Source organism: Lissotriton helveticus, chromosome 5_1 (genome assembly GCF_964261635.1).
Source record: "Lissotriton helveticus chromosome 5_1, aLisHel1.1, whole genome shotgun sequence".
NCBI lineage: Eukaryota > Metazoa > Chordata > Amphibia > Caudata > Salamandridae > Lissotriton > Lissotriton helveticus.
This window is the reverse complement of record NC_136065.1, coordinates 1,546,109,034-1,546,126,248: the sequence shown is the minus strand read 5'-3', so window position 1 is coordinate 1,546,126,248 and position 17,215 is coordinate 1,546,109,034. Positions and strand designations below refer to the sequence as shown.

Sequence of the window (17,215 nt, the reverse complement as noted above, 5' to 3'; positions counted from 1 at the left end):
GAGCCCCGTCGGATCGCAATCCGTGGTTTTGAAGTAGGACTTTAAAAGCAAGTTTGAAAAGTCCAGATATGAGAAGTTTTCTGAAACCCAGGCCTTTGGGTGCCGATCTCAAAGCAAGACCGAGGGAGCTCCGCCCTCTGGGGGCCTTTAGACTCCGCGGACGGCCACCATGTCGTATCTTCTTGAAAGATCGCAAGTGGATAAGATGGGTGGAGGCTGACTAGGGTTTCTGGCTGGAATGTAGTGTATGGACATTAATGTGCAGGTGACGTGGCCTCTGACTCAAGTGTCCTCGTGGGGGCTGCAGAGAATCTTGCATTTGATTATTTTGCAGGAAGAAACAGTTGTTCGAGGTTCCATATCTTTAAGGCAGGACCCCCAACAAGGCCGCTATTCTTTAAATGAGGCACTATAATTGCACTTTTTAGCACCAGCACTTGTTAAACAGAGTCGAGGCCTGTGGGGTGTGCACGCCCATTCGGAGGCCTGGCCCCTGTGTAGAGGAACACCTACTGCAGACAGAAGAGCCTCTGTTGGGGCAGGCCTCCGCAGCACACCTGCGTGAGAGCCACAAACACCGACACTCCTCCCCCACACCCACAGGGGCCCTCCACCCACTCACGCGGAAGGAGGCACCGGGACCCAGGCAGCTATTAATAGCGCTCCAGCCGCCCCCGCGCATTCTGCCTTTCACTCGCCCAGACGACACCATAGAAACCCGAATCGGCTTCTATTTAACTTGGTTGGAAGCCAGGAAACGAGAAAGTCAATTTACGCCTCCCTTTTCCCTCTGCGCTCCAGCAGCTCGCGGCCTGGTGTGCCGGGCCACAGAGGTGTGCAGGAGGCAGACGGAACGTGTGTGTGTGGACTGGAGGGGGCTGGGCAGCAGGGGAGGGCTATGCAGCAGCACCCCCAGACTCACAGTGCGCCACGCTTGTGGATGCAAGTACACTGAATGACTACAGTATGCAGGAGGGAGGGAGGGTGGTGCTAAATCAAAAGGGGGGGGGGGGGTCGGAGGCATGAGTGGGGCTGGTCACATTCACAGTCTTCGGACGTCGCCAGCCTCCCTGTCCTTCAGAGATGTGAATGCCTGTAAACTGCATTAAAAATGCGTGCAGAGGGCAGCGCAGAAGGATTAACATATGGGGGGGGGGGGGGACAGCACAACGCGAGGGGTGGGGGCATATTCACAATCCCCGAGCACCCTCAGTACCTGAGTTTTCTGTGGGCACAGAGTGTGTTTGCTTACTCGATGCACTCAGAGTGCAGACTGGAAGGTCACCTCCGCCTAAAAGCAGTTCCTTTGTTACAGGAGGGTTCACTTACACAAGCAAAGATAAAACACAATACAGTTAGGAAATATCGCCTTTCTGAATAAGCGCCATGATTTAGATGTGTTTACTAGAGTAAATTAAGATAAAACAGGTAGTGTAGCAAAGAAAAAGTCACTTTGGCACAAAAACTGGTGTAATACGCCCTGCTCCTCTCACTCCTGGCCTCGAACTCTGGGATCCAGGCTGACTCCAGCTGACAGGGTTGAATTCAGATTACGGTGGAATTGACTGTAAAAACTGCCGCTACAGAAAGCGTCTGCTGACCAAAAATGACCCAAAACTACCCAGACTGAGGCAAACCAACCGTAGACATCTCCCAGCTACAATTTGATTAAACCATAAAGGGTGTGCACAAAGACTACTAAAGCTACGGGTGCCGAGTAGGACAAGGGCCGTCGCCATTGGCTTTTATAATGCTAAGGACGACGAGGCCCAGCTTTGTCAGCAGCTCAGCAAGGCTCCTACTGCCCTAGAGGAAAACAGCTGGTTATTTGCGGATGAAAACTCGCAGTACTAGACCCCTGCATGCGAGGCCCGCTTTCATGAACGAAACACTTGGGGGTGGGGGCATCACACATCTGTAAAAAAAAAAAAAAAAAAAAAAAACACACAAGCAAAACGCCATGTACCCACCTTTTTAAATCACCCCCCCTAGATTCTAACTTATCGTAATTTAGGATGCAAGTGTCCTCACACGTGTGGGCCCAAATATTTCAGAAATGGTAGGTCCTCTGCAGATGTTGTGTGTGTATGGGGTGGTCGTTAGAAGGGGGCCCCACATATTCCGAAAGCTGTTAAACCTTAAGTTTGCCCCAGGACAGAAAGTTAGTTGTGCGGGAGGTATGAGACCCAGGGCATCAGAACCGGTGTCAAGTCACCCTGGCATCAGACTAGGCCAAGCTGCTCACACCTGGTGCAGATCGTAATGGCAGAGTGCTGCTTGGGCACGAGGAGCCCGGGAGTGCAGGCTCGGTTTCAAAACCGCCTAGATCTGATCCTGCGTGAATCACTATCTCCACGTGCATCACTTACCTTGTGTGCCAATGTCGTGGGAGCCTAGAAGCAGGCTGCCACCCAGAATCGGCGCTAGATGAAAACTCCCCAGAAGCACAGGCCAGGGAGCCCGAGGTGTCCGGGAGCGGACGGTTCACTTCCCCGTGTAACTCGGCACCATGTGGGTGCAGGCCGTGGGGCTCGCCTCCTTCACCATCCGTGGCCGGTGGAAGCCCTGGCAGAGTGTGTCACGACGGGGCACCTCCCCGAGGAGCGCGGTGCTAGCGATGAAGCTGAATTGTCCGGCCCTCCACTAGACAGGCAGTGCTGCTGTGTGTGAGGACACTGCTGCTGCCCCTGTACTGCACGGGGGACGTTTGCACTCATGCTCCTGCACTGCGCAAGTGGAGATTGCACTGCTCCCCTGGACACCAATGGAGGTTAGCATCGTTGCTAGCCTTGCACGGCTGCTGTCCCCACAGACTGAGACGCCTGCACTGTCTGCAGCTGTCACTGCAGAGTGAGACGCTGCCCTGCTGCTGCCCCTGCAGACTGAGACATCTGCACTGCTGCTTGTCCCTGCAGACTGAGACATCTGCACTGCTGGTTGTCCCTGCAGACTGAGACATCTGCACTGCTGCTTGTCTCTGCAGACCGAAAGACGCCTGCATTCGCTCCCTCCATCACCTGTAGGGTTCTGTCAGTAACAGGGGACATTCGCTCCCTCCATCACCCGTAGGGTTCTGTCAGTAACAGGGGACATTCGTTCCCTCCATCAACTGTAGGGTTCTGTCAGTAACAGGGGACATTCGCTCCCTCCATCACCCGTAGGGTTCTGTCAGTAACAGGGGACATTCGTTCCCTCCATCAACTGTAGGGTTCTGTCAGTAACAGGGAACATTCGCTCCCTCCATCACCTGTAGGGTTCTGTCAGTAACAGGGAACATTCGCTCCCTCCATCACCTGTAGGGTTCTGTCAGTAACAGGGAACATTCGCTCCCTCCATCACCTGTAGGGTTCTGTCAGTAACAGGGAACATTCGCTCCCTCCATCACCTGTAGGGTTCTGTCAGTAACAGGGAACATTCGCTCCATCCATCACCTGTAGGGTTCTGTCAGTAACAGGGAACATTCGCTCCCTCCATCACCTGTAGGGTTCTGTCAGTAACAGGGAACATTCGCTCCATCCATCACCTGTAGGGTTCTGTCAGTAACAGGGAACATTCGCTCCCTCCATCACCTGTAGGGTTCTGTCAGTAACAGGGGACATTCGTTCCCTCCATCAACTGTAAGGTTCTGTCAGTAACAGGGAACATTCGCTCCCTCCATCACCTGTAGGGTTCTGTCAGTAACAGGGAACATTCGCTCCCTCCATCACCTGTAGGGTTCTGTCAGTAACAGGGAACATTCGCTCCATCCATCACCTGTAGGGTTCTGTCAGTAACAGGGAACATTCGCTCCCTCCATCACCTGTAGGGTTCTGTCAGTAACAGGGAACATTCGCTCCATCCATCACCTGTAGGGTTCTGTCAGTAACAGGGAACATTCGCTCCATCCATCACCTGTAGGGTTCTGTCAGTAACAGGGAACATTCGCTCCCTCCATCACCTGTAGGGCTCTGTCAGTAACAGGGGACATTCGCTCCCTCCATCACCTGTAGGGTTCTGTCAGTAACAGGGGACATTCGCTCCATCCATCACCTGTAGGGTTCTGTCAGTAACAGGGAACATTCGCTCCATCCATCACCTGTAGGGTTCTGTCAGTAACAGGGAACATTCGCTCCCTCCATCACCTGTAGGGTTCTGTCAGTAACAGGGGACATTCGTTCCCTCCATCACCTGTAGGGTTCTGTCAGTAACAGGGAACATTCGCTCCCTCCATCCCCTGTAGGGTTCTGTCAGTAACAGGGAACATTCGCTCCATCCATCACCTGTAGGGTTCTGTCAGTAACAGGGAACATTCACTCCATCCATCACCTGTAGGGTTCTGTCAGTAACAGGGAACATTCGCTCCCTCCATCACCTGTAGGGTTCTGTCAGTAACAGGGGACATTCGTTCCCTCCATCACCTGTAGGGTTCTGTCAGTAACAGGGGACATTTGTTCCCTCCATCACCTGTAGGGCTCTGTCAGTAACAGGGAACATTCGTTCCCTCCATCAACTGTAGGGTTCTGTCAGTAACAGGGAAAATTCGCTCCCTCCATCACCTGTAGGGTTCTGTCAGTAACAGGGAACATTCGCTCCCTCCATCACCTGTAGGGTTCTGTCAGTAACAGGGAACATTCGCTCCATCCATCACCTGTAGGGTTCTGTCAGTAACAGGGAACATTCGCTCCCTCCATCACCTGTAGGGTTCTGTCAGTAACAGGGGACATTCGTTCCCTCCATCACCTGTAGGGTTCTGTCAGTAACAGGGGACATTCGCTCCCTCCATCACCTGTAGGGTTCTGTCAGTAACAGGGAACATTCGCTCCCTCCATCACCCGTAGGGTCTGTCAGTAACAGAGGACATTCGCTCCCGCCATCACCTGTAGGGTTCTGTCAGCAACATGGGACATTCGTTCCCTCCATCACCTGTAGGGTTCTGTCAGTAACATGGGTCATTCGTTCCCTCCATCACCTGTAGGGTTCTGTCAGCAACATGGGACATTCGTTCCCTCCATCACCTGTAGGGTTATGTCAGTAACATGGGACATTCACTCCCTCCATCACCAGTAGGGTTCTATCAGTAACATGGGACACTTGCTCCAGCCATTACTTGTAGCATGACATTACTCACATGAGACAGCTCGGAAGGGCTCATCTGTTTGAGGTAGTGGGCATACATATCAGGCCCCCAGCACACACTAGTTAAGTGTTCTCAGATCCCTGCGGGCTAAGAGTGGAAGGGTGACTGGTGACGCACATTCCCCATATGCAGCAGGTGGCGGCCCTACAGGTGGGGTGCCCGTGGGAAGGTTGGAAACACACCTGCACCATCTCACGTGCCAGGCACGACTAATCTGCCTGTATAAAATTACAGCTTCATAAAATGCAACACCTGGTTCCTGCTCTCAAGCACACGCCCTCCTCCACCCATCAGCGATGAAAGGTTCTACCCTGCACCAGGGCTGGGTGAAAGCTCTCCCAACCCCCGCCGAGCCACGTTTAACACAGGTAAGCAAACACCATCCAGCTGGTGTCCCTGCTCCCTTTATGCAAGGTAAACACATCAGTGTAGATTACAGGAGCATTACCCCCACCCCCACTGCACCCCAGGGACATGACGAAGAGCGAGGCTAGCACATGGTTCTCACGGGGCCCTTCGATCCCCAGCGTGGGCTGGCCCCTGCGCTTGTACAATATGTGGTGCGCCCCATCAGCTCCCAAAAACTAGGAATGAACATTTGTTCCAGAAACAATGACAACTGTATAAAGCACACCAGGTGCCCCTTTAAAATACTCTTGCTATTAAACCCAGGGAGGATGGCAATAGGTGGATCTGAAGAGAAGTCAGTTAAAGGGGTGTCCACAGGTAGCTCAGGCCCAGGTGGGTCAGATCTGGAGCATCTGAGATGCAAGCATGAGATCACACAAAGAAGGCTGTCCAGATACATGCAGGTGCAGGGCAATCCTTCGCAGGCAGGACGTGGCACTGTACAGCGGCTGTTCCAGGACTAACAAGACTGATTGTAGCAAGTTTGTAGCCAACTGATTGTTTCCTTATAGAAGCAGGGGCAGGGACTGGAGGTGATTGTCAACTATACAACTACACAGGTGGAACATTGACTTATATAGCACATAGCTGCCCACAAAAGGTTCCCAGTGCTAGACAGATATAGTTAACTAGCCAGAAGAGGAGAATCAGAACACCCAAGTTTTAAGATTTTTACAAAAAATGGTCAAAGATTGGCAGCTTCTCAGTGAATTGGGCAGCGTGTTCCAGAGCTTGGGGCCCAAGTAGGAAAATGAGCGACCACCCATACAGGCTTTTATGACTCTGGGGATCCTGCAGAGGTAGCGGTTGCTTGAACGAAGTGACCAATTTGGGGGTACGGTTCCACTAGCTGTTGCAGGTAGCGTGGTCCAACATTTGACCCAGCTTCATGGATATAGCATAGGACATTGAACTATATACGTTTGTCCACTGACAACCAGAGGAGATCACGAAGAAGACTGGACACAGAGGCATGCTTTGGAAGATGAAATGAGAGTCTAGAAGCGGAGTTCTGAACCACTTGAAGGCGCTTGATGGAGGACTTGCCAACCCCACAGCTAGAGAATGTTCCCATAGTCCAGTCTAGATAGAATCAAGGCCTGGATGATAATCCTCTGAGCTGAAAAGGAAAGCATCCAACTGATTTTTTTTATCCACTTTAGGTGGAAGCTACCTTGGAAATGTGGGTTTTCATGGATAGATTGTAATCCAGTCAGAAACCGAGGTTCTTGACCTTAGAGTCTGGCATAGGGATGCCTCCTAAGGAATCAGGCCAATGTTGGGGATCCCACAAAGAGCGTTCCTACCCATCACCATCACCTCAGTCATCACTTTTCAACTTTAAGGAGTTCATGTTTATCCAAATGAAGCCTTGCGGAGACAGGAGTTCAAGGAACTAATGCTGTGGCGCTCTGCAGATGGCAAAGAGAAGATGATTTGAGTGTCATCAGCGTGGGAAAAAGAAGGATCAGTGCCGCTGTACCACCAGTATCCAGAAGCCGTCTGAGGTGCTTGGTAACTCCCAAAAGAGCAGATTCAGCGCTGTGGCCTGCCCTGAAGCCAGACTGCGACTGATAGAGAACATTTTGAGAATCCACAAAGACAGATATTTGTAGGTTGAAATATTTCTCCAAGATTTTGGAGCACAGTGGGAGCAGCAAAATTGGCCTATAATTAGACCAATTAGAGGCATCCAGACCAGGTTTCTTCGCCAGGGGCAGAACCATAGCATGCTTCCAAGCCTGAGGAAAATGCTCCTTTTCTAGGGAGGAGTGAAGAAGAGTGATCAGAAAGTGTACAAGTTCCTGACGTTTACGGAACTTAGTTACAGGGAGAGGGTCTCGAGAAGAGAGCCTGACTTTATGGATTGCAGTAATGTTTGAAAGAGAAGGGTATCCAGTGGAGCAAATGAATTTAAACGATGTTCATGGTAAGGGGTTCCGGTATTATCCACCCCAGAATTAGAGCATGCACTCCATAGGGCGGTGCCCGCGATGTTACTGTCCAACTGAGGCTTCATAGTCAAAGCTTCAGAGAGAGAGAGTGCTCAATATCGGTCACCTGTTTTACAAAAACGTACACAAGTTCGGCGTATTGTGATTATGAAAGCGAAGAGATGGGGAGGAAGAAGAGTCGCTGTGGTCAGATAGCTCTTTAACTACTCTAAAGAGCGTTTTGGAGCAGTTCTGAGGAGCAATGATTTAATCGGAGAAGAACACAGCACTAGCAGCTCTACAAAGTGAGAGGTATTCTTTTAGTGCAGCTCTATACTTAAGTTTTTCTTCCTCCACGTAGGATTTCCATTCCAGATGCGTGCATCGCGAAGGGTCTTATTAAACCAAGGAGCAAGCACTGGAATTCTGTCTGAAGTGGTGGGTTTGACAGGCAGGATAAGATCAAGAGATCCTGCATCCAAGCATCAACCATAGGTTGATCAAGTTCAACAGGCTGCACTGGACTAGGTAGAGTGTCTAGGAGTCGGGTGTTGAAGGTGGAAAAGTCTAGCTCGAACCAATTTTTGGAAATAGTAGGCGGGTCCAGAAACAGCAGCAGAGGGCAAAGAGGATGTCCGAATGGAGAAAGGGACTGCGTGATATTCGGAACAGAGTAACGAAATAGGATGTTCTGTTATAAGAAGCTTAAGATTCGAAAATAGAGGGTAAAGTAGAAGTCCGGCCTTGTGTGTAGGGGGCAGAGTTAATTGGATAAAGGTTCAGGGCTAGATTTAAGGTCCTCTATAAAGGAGGAGCCAGCCATAGGCAGAAGTGGTGTCCTCCAAGTGTATATTTAGATTCCCTAACACAATAAGGTTGGCACACAATAAAGTTAGCACAGTTAAGAATGTAGGGGGAACGATTGTCCGGTACCGTAGAGCACCAATTGTCCGCATAGCCTGTTGGGCATCAGATCAACACACCAGATAGAGTAAAATTGTGCGAGAGACAGAGGGAGAAGAACAAGGCTTCACGAGCAAGGATGGGAAGTTCTTAAATCTTACATTGGTACTCCTCTTTGAAAACAATAGCCACCAGTTCCACATCCACGCCACGGCCGCGCTCTTAAGTAGCTGCCATGAACAGAGACAAATGAAGCCGGAGCGCTAAGTGCTCTGACAAAGCAAGACTATCAAGATGGCTGCAATGTGAGTATGGGGGCACTAACACACTGTGCACCACGCTCAGCATGTAAAAAAAACCCCACCTCAAACAAGCCCTGAGGCAGAAGGTCTGGCCTTGCGCACCTCTGGTACCCCAGTGGGTCCCTGGGCAGCTGGAGCACCAGTGTGCTACACCGAGACCAGCCACTAGGTGTCACCAGTTGCCCTCTCCATGACACCCACCGATGCCGCAGCTCCTGGCCCACATGCCATGGCTGCAGCAGAGTATCTTCCTACAGGACTCTTAATCTTCCCATACCCCGAGTGACCACTGGTTTTAAATCTACAAATGAATGGTGTCCGCTTTCCCTCCCTGGCCTTGGTAAGTGTTGTACTGTGACTGGCCACTGGGTGTCACTGCTGCTGAGTTTTGACTCCCTGCGGGATCTGAGTTTAGGCCGTACCAAGGCCAGGCAGAAGGGGGTACTTGCTGTGCTAGTGTGTGGCCTCTGCGGGGCTTCGGTCAGGACCAGTGCTAAAGGAACTGTGCTTTCCTCCCGCACCCCCCTCCATAGAGGCCCTCCATGCTGAAGGCGTGACCTCGCTTCTCTGGCAGGATCTATTGGAACGGGTGGTCCCGGTATCCCCCCCCCCCCCCCGAGGGAGCCACCGCTGGACATGTGGCGCGAGCTTTGAGTGTTGAACTTCCTGGACTGCGGCGCGAGAGCGGTGTGTACACACACACACACACAAGGCCGGATTAGCCGCTGCGCTTCCCCCACCTCCGGATGAATAAACAGCGGTTGGTGCCAGGGAGACAGAAAGCTGACACACCAAACACCGCAGGGGAGGGGCAACTGGGTCCAGAGGCACCCGACCCGTGCTGGGCCAACGCAGCTCTCCAGGGTTTCATGCCATGGCGTCCCTGCAGTTACGGCCAGGGCCCCCCGCAGCTCTTTCTCCAGTCTACGCCTCTCAGCAGAAACAAATGCACACAAAACATATACCCTGGAAACACAGATGTCTTCTCTTCCCAGAGCATGCGGCAGGCTGCTATTGAAAGCTATAGATATGGCTGTTTAAATGGAGCCAAGAAAGGGCTCTTCCCGGAAGACACGCGGTGCCCACCATGGAAGAAGCGCAGGGCCACTGAAGGGGAAGGGTCAATGTGAAGACTGGTCTAGTACGGGGGGGAGTAATGCCCCCCCCCCCCCCACCGCCCAAAAGAGCAGATCTTTCCAAGCCACTGTTCCAGTGGTGTAGCCAGGGTGCCCTGGGGCATGGTGAAAGCAATGGAAATAGTCATCAACCAACTGGCTATATAGCAAATAGTCATAATTTGAATGCAATCTTCACCCAACATCTCTGTGCCCTGGTGCCACTGCACCTGTTGTACTATTCATACCTACGCCGATGCCAATATCAACACATTTCAAAATGAATGTCCAGTGCAAAGGCTCAAACACTCCACCTCTCCAGCTGTGCTGTGGGGGACCATCGTTAGAAATCTACACGTGAACATTCCTCTGTCAAACATTTCAGCGTTTCCCTCGCCGCTCCCCAGAAACACACAGAAGGATACATTCTGGACCTCGTCCCCCACCGCCTCATCCCGGAGTCTCCTGGTATTCCCCTATAGAAGCCGGTCCCGATGCCTTGGTTTCCAGATGCTGTGGTCTTTCTTTTGTCATTCGCAAATGTAGGGGGTGGGTTGAGTCGCCAAGCAGCTTTGATCGAGAGCATGTCAGACTGTCAGTGTGTACTTTGGGAGCTGGGTGTCAGATAGTAAACATTTCACATAGGTTACCAGGCCTCGCGTCCAGGAAACGAACATTTTCAGGGCAGTTCTCAGCACTTTACCGGTGTACGCATCCCCGCTTTGACGTCCTTTCAAGAGCATCCGGAGCGACCACTGACAGGGGCCGGCTCGGTACTGTAGAGAGCCATCCGGGCTCTCACATACATTGTATCCTTTGCACGCACGCACGCACACGCAACCTTGGGGCGGGCTCGCCCCTCGGTATAAATAAACAAGCGGAAGACCGCTCGGGGTCTTTCCGGCTAAGTACATTGCTGGTGTCCGTGTGCTTGCTGTCTGTGTGTCCCCACGTGGTAGGCCCCGCATCACCACTCTACATTGGCGACGAGGCCGGTGTTTCCTGGATCCACGTGTGCCTGGGACCCCGGGTTGCCTGCCCGACGCCTGCCGCACGCTGCGGTGCATGCCGCTGTGTTGTCCCGGCCTCCCGCGCGCTTGAGACCCGCCCACGCGTCTCCCGTGAGGGAGCGCCTTCAGCTGGCGGGACTCGAGGCGGCGGGAGCCGACGTGCGGCCTGTTGCGGGTCCTGCGGGTGAGTGCTCATCTGCCCCGCTTGCGCGGCCCCTGCCTGCCACGCTCCGCTTGTCGCCGCAGAGGAGGCGCGCCTGCAGGCTGCAGGCCTGAGGAGGGCCCGGCGCACCTCGCAAGACGGCCCGCTCTGGGCCCGCCCCCGCCCTTCGACGACGACGCGCATGAGGCGCCTGACCTGCAGCACGCGCGGAGACACGGCGCCAGGCCCCCCCTGCTGTGCCCCTGCCCTCGGAACGTTCTTTGCCTGGAACACTGGGGGTGATAGTAATCAAGCATTGGCCAACGCAAGGGCCAACTCATGAACAGTGGCACAATCGATGTTAAACAAGCATTGGCCAACACAAGGGGAAAATCAGGAACAGTGGCACGATTGTGGCCGTGCCCCATTGACTCTGCCACCACGTTTGGTCCCTGCAGTCCTCATCTTCGCCACTGCTGACTCCTCCTGCGCCACGCCATACAACGCCTCAACACGCAGCGCGGCCCACGCCCCTGCCCTGCGCCTCGCGCGGCCGCCACCCCGGAAAGCACCATCAGAGACAGTGTGACGCCTCGCCATGAGCCTAGTTGCGCCAGGAGCGGCCCAAGACGGGGCTGGCCAGCCCCCCCAGCAGGCTCTTCAGCAGCAACCGGCTGCGCCCGCCGCCCAACCACAGGCCCTTGCCCAAGCTGGGGCGGGTGCCCCAGCAGGACCTCCCGCGCCCGCGCCCCATGCGCACCAGCACGCCGGCGCAGCACCTATACCGCCGTTCAGCGAATCAGCAGACCCGGCAACGGCGGCCGTCCGCTGGAAGGCATGGGTCGGTCGCCTCAATCTGTACTTCAGGGGCACGAGAGAAACCGACGGTACGGTGAAGAGGTCGCTCCTCATTCTCTATGGGGGTCAAGAGATCTATGACTTATTTGAATCGCTCCCGAACACTGGAGCCGAGGACAACTATGACGCCGCAGTCGCGGCCCTCAACGCGCACTTTGACCCTCAGTTGAACAATGATTTTGAAAAATTCAAATTCAAGCGCGCATGGCAGCTGGACTCCGAGTCCGTCGATATGTACTACACTCGACTCCGACGGCTCGCGAGCACGTGTCCCTTCACCAACCCTCGCGACGAAATCAGGGACCAGATCATCGTCGGCTGCAAATCCAAGTTGCTGAGAAAGCTGATCCTCCGACAGCCGGGGATCACCTTAGACGAGATCCTCATCCTGGCGAGGTCGCACGAGTTGTCGGATGCCCGGGCGGAAGAGATGGAGGTCGCACTGCGCACCCCGGTGATCGCCCCGTCTGGGGCAAGGGCCCCGGCCATCAAGGAAGAGCGGGTGGAGGCGATCCAAAGAAGATTCCCGCCAGCACGGCCGCGGGGTGGCCCGCCAAGGGACAGCCAGTGCGGGTACTGTGGTGTGGACCATCCTTCCACGGCCACGTGTGGTGCCAAAGGCAAGACGTGCCTCAAGTGTGGGCGCATGAATCACTTCGCTGCTGTCTGCCGGGGAGGGAAGTTCCGGGCAGCAGGCCCGCGCGCCAGAACTGTGACCCAACGGGTCCGACAACTGTCTCTTGACCAGGAGAGACCCCCTCCCGACACGGAGGCTCAAGACCGCCGGCCCAGATATGAGGACGACGAAGACGATGAGGTGTATGTCATCTCCTACGTGAGCCGGGCATCCACGAAAAGGCGACCGCCTCCAATGTGTTCCGTCTCAGTGGACGGGACGAGTGTCAACGCGCTGATAGACACAGGGGCGTCCGTGAACGTCATGGACTCGGACCAGTATGAGCGCATGTCCCCAAAGCCGACGCTGGCACCGTCCGCGGCACGCATCTACACCTATGGCGGGACAGAGCCCATGCCTCTTCGTGGAGTGATTCAAACCACAGTAGTCAACGGAGAATATTCGACTGTGACCAGATTCCACATCACCGAGGGCAAGAAAGGCACCCTCCTGAGCTGCCACACAGCAGAGGATCTGGGACTGGTGTTTTTCGCCAACCAAGTACACCAGGCTCACGCTGACTTCATGTTAAAGGACTTCCCAGAACTGTTCAAAGGCCTCGGCAAGCTCAAGGGTAAAAAGTTTAAGCTACACATTGATGCGACGGTGAAACCTGTCGCTCTCAGACACCGGCGAGTACCGTTTAACCTCAGGCCCCAAGTTGAGGAAGAGCTTCGCAAGCTTGAGGAGTTGGGAGTGATCGAGAAAGTGTCGGGCCCGACACCCTGGGTCTCGCCCCTGGTGGTTGCCCCCAAACCGAAGCAGCCGGGAGCCATACGTCTGTGCGTGGACATGAGGCTCCCCAACACCGCTGTCAAGCGCGAACGACACATCACCCCCACTATGGATGATATCATAGCTGACCTCAACGGGGCGAAATGGTTTTCCAAATTAGACCTCAACTCCGGATATCACCAGCTGGAGCTAGAGCCGGCTAGCAGGTACATCACCACGTTTTCGACGCACGTGGGGCTGCGTCGCTACACTCGGCTCAGTTTTGGGGTCTCGTCGGCCGCCGAGGTCTTCCAGAACGCCATTCGCGAGGTGCTCTCCGGACTAAAAGGGGTGATCAACCTGAGTGATGACATCCTCGTTTACTCAACGACCCTAGAGGAGCATCACGCCAACTTGAGGGCGACCCTGCAGAGACTCGCCGACAGCGGCCTCACCCTCCACCGCGCTAAATGTGCCTTCTATCAGGAGTCAGTGGACTTCTTTGGATATATCTTTACGAGGGAAGGCCTTAAAGTTGACCCTAAGAAGGCCGAAGCCATCAAAGCGGCCAGCACGCCTAGAAGTCAAACAGAAGTCCGCAGTTTTCTGGGCATGGCCACATACTGTGGCCGGTTTATCCCGAACCTGGCCGACTTAGCGGAGCCTCTCCGTGCCCTCACCCGTGCTGATCAGAAATGGGACTGGACTGCTGCTGCACACAAGGCGTTCCAGGCCGTCAAGGCCAGTCTGCTTGACAACACCGTCATGGCTTACTTCCAGCCACGGAGACGGACCGAGTTGATAGTCGATGCCAGCCCAGTGGGATTGGGAGCCGTGCTGCTGCAGGAGTACGGGCCGGAAGAGTGGAAGCCTGTCGCCTATGCCAGCAAGGCCCTGTCCGACACGGAGACCAGGTATGCCCAAATTGAAAGAGAGGCGCTGGCCATCAAATGGGCATGCCAGCACTTTCACCTCTATCTCTGTGGACAGGACTTCACGGTGGTCACGGACCATAAACCCCTGTTGCCCCTCTTTGCGGGAACATCCCGGCTTGCTCCCCCACGCATCGAGAGGTGGGCTGTCCAGCTGCAGGGTTACCGGTTCAAGGTGGTGTTCAGGCCAGGAGCACACAACCCTGCCGACTACTTGTCGCGTCATCCGGATGTCACACCCCCACCGGCCCTCGATGCTGAAGGAGATGAAGTGGAGGAGATAGTGCACATGGTCACCCTAGCGGCGTGCCCCGAGAACATGTCGCTCCAGGAAATTAGCGACGCCACCGCGACGGACGAGACCCTGGCGAAAGTTAGGGAGGCCCTCGAAGGAAATCGTTGGGCCCATTTCCTTGATGGCGCTTCGTGCCTCCGGCCGGAGGTGCGTCATGCCAGGCAGCAGCTGTGGCAGATACGGAGTGAACTTAGCGTCGGTGATGAGGGGGTGGTGCTGCGTGGGCACCTCATCGTCATGCCCGAAAGCCTCCAGCAACGAGCCCTGAGCCTGGCTCACGTGGGACACCAAGGGATGGCAAAGACCAAGGCCCGCTTGAGGAGCAAGGTGTGGTTTCCCGCGATGGACAGCCAGGTGGAAGCCATGATACGGGACTGCCACGCATGCACGATCACGGGCGGAGACCCTGCCCCAGCGCCCGTGCTCACGGAAGAAGCGCCCCAGGCCCCGTGGGCTCAACTCAGTATAGACTTTGGCAGCTTTCCAGACGGGCGGCACATGCTAGTGCTGGTAGACTCTTTTTCCAAATTCCCAGTTGTGGAAGTCATCGCATCCACTGCGTTCCCGCAGGTAAAGAAAGTCCTAAACCGAGTGTTTGCTACGATGGGGCTCCCTGAAGAAATCAAGTCCGATAATGGGCCCCCCTTTCAAGGGAGAGAGTTTCAGGCTTACTTGGAGGCTCTCCGGATCAAACATCGGAAAATCACACCCCTGTGGCCTCAAGCCAACGGGGAAGTCGAGAGGCTGATGCGGACATTAAACAGAGCGCTGCGGATTGCGGTGGATAACGGCGAAGACCCGGAGGCCGCCCTGGACGACTTCCTTGGAGCCTATCGGCAGACACCCCACTCAACGACCAAGTGTGCTCCCTCTCATGTTCTGTTCAAGCGAGCTCCAAGGGATGGCATTCCCACTGTCAACACGTGGGTGCCGGGAGAAAGGGACGCTGAGGCCATACAGGCCCGGCGACAGTCCACCAACATCAAAGCGAGCGCACATCGGCATGCCAAAGAACCAGCCCTCCAGCAGGGGGACACTGTCGTTGTCAAGGATCGCCATCCTGGGTGGAAGTTTCGGACTCCTTTTGAGCCAGAAGTGTGGACAGTGGAGCGAGTGCAAGGGACTATGATTACAGCTAGGAGGAATGGCCAAACCGTGACGAGGAATGCCTCATGTTTCAAGAAGGTACAGGACAATGTCAGTGTGCGTCAACGGACCGAGGGAATGGAACATGGAGACCAAGAAAGTATGGACTTTGATAATTGTTCTGATCCAACACCTACTCTGCCGCGAATGGCCACCCCACCCAGGCCAGTGTCACCAGGCCCTGCGGTCGGGCGGAGTCAGCCAAGGGTCGAAGATGCGAGCGAGGGTCCGAGGACAACCCCGGCTGGGGTTGTCGAACTACCTCGGACCCAGGATCGTCGCTACAACCTGCGGCCCAATCCTAGGCCGAGTCAACGGTTGTTGGACTTTGCTTGTTCGTCTCCATGAGTAAGAGACTATGAATGTGCCTGCAGAAAGAGACTAAAATAAAGGAGGGATGTAGAGAGCCATCCGGGCTCTCACATACATTGTATCCTTTGCACGCACGCACGCACACGCAACCTTGGGGCGGGCTCGCCCCTCGGTATAAATAAACAAGCGGAAGACCGCTCGGGGTCTTTCCGGCTAAGTACATTGCTGGTGTCCGTGTGCTTGCTGTCTGTGTGTCCCCACGTGGTAGGCCCCGCATCACCACTCTACAGGTACCAGAGTGTGGGGGAACGGGATGAGGACGGGATGAACCCGGGTTTGTGAGAGCGCGCGATCTCCCCACGGATATCTAGGCGCTAGGACAGAGGCTCTCTATTGCACTGACTCGTAATCTGACCCCATACATTCCCATAAGACCAGCAAACTATAACGTTGCACACTGTTGTTTACAGCCCAATACTTGTTCAGCATTAGCTTTTTTACCCTGATTAAATTGTGTACATCTAGAGGAGTTAATCCACTAAATGGAGAGTAAAACGCGTATTCAGTCTACAGTGCTTGAGTTGAAATGGAAATATAAAAGTATCAGAGCACCTGTTTGCTACTTAGAAGTACAGAAAGATTTGTGAAACAGGGTCCTAGGGAAACTCAGTATATTGATCGTTGCTAATGCTTGCCATGGAAAGAGGGGGGGGGAAGCTAGTCAAACGCCGAGTGCCCCCTCTCAAGGGGCACGTGTGTACCTTGAATTTTATAAAAATGTAACCCCTTGATATATAGGCTCAAAGACAGGCACAGCGATAAACCACACACATTAAATGAAAGTCAGGATTTGCAAAGTGTCAGGTAAGTCAGTTCCTCCGACTCCAGGTTATGTGGGCGTTATCAAAGAAGAGTGCAATTAATGACATACTATGATGAAGTTGTAGTTCTTTTCTTATCTTTAGCCTTGGTATCATTATGAATTGTACCCAACTGTTTTATCTTTTAAAATCCTAATAAAATGTATTGAACAAAAAAAAAAAAAAAAGAATGCAATGTACAGCCATGTACCCCTGCAGGTATCCATGTAAAACCAGTACCTGGCTCAAAAAGCACGCCTCTTGGGCCTTAAACAACAATATTTTAAGAAAGAAATACATGCATATAATTCCCTGAAAGACACAAATTAAGGGCAACGTAGAAGAAAGTGAACATCTGCATCATTTGCAAAGTGCATGCCCGTGTAACCCCAGAACCAATGTTTTTAGTATGGAGGCTGCCTATTCTACTCAAAACCACATGCAAAGAAAATGGTAAAGGCTGGGGGTCGGATATAATAATGAAAACAATCC

General features: G+C 53.8%; 1 protein-coding gene across 3 annotated transcripts in view; it reads right to left on the bottom strand.

Moving 5' to 3' along the window:
- Positions 1-17,215, bottom strand: part of NUAK2 (NUAK family kinase 2) — a 76,158-nt gene that overhangs the window by 33,037 nt on the left and 25,906 nt on the right. The window lies entirely within an intron of this gene.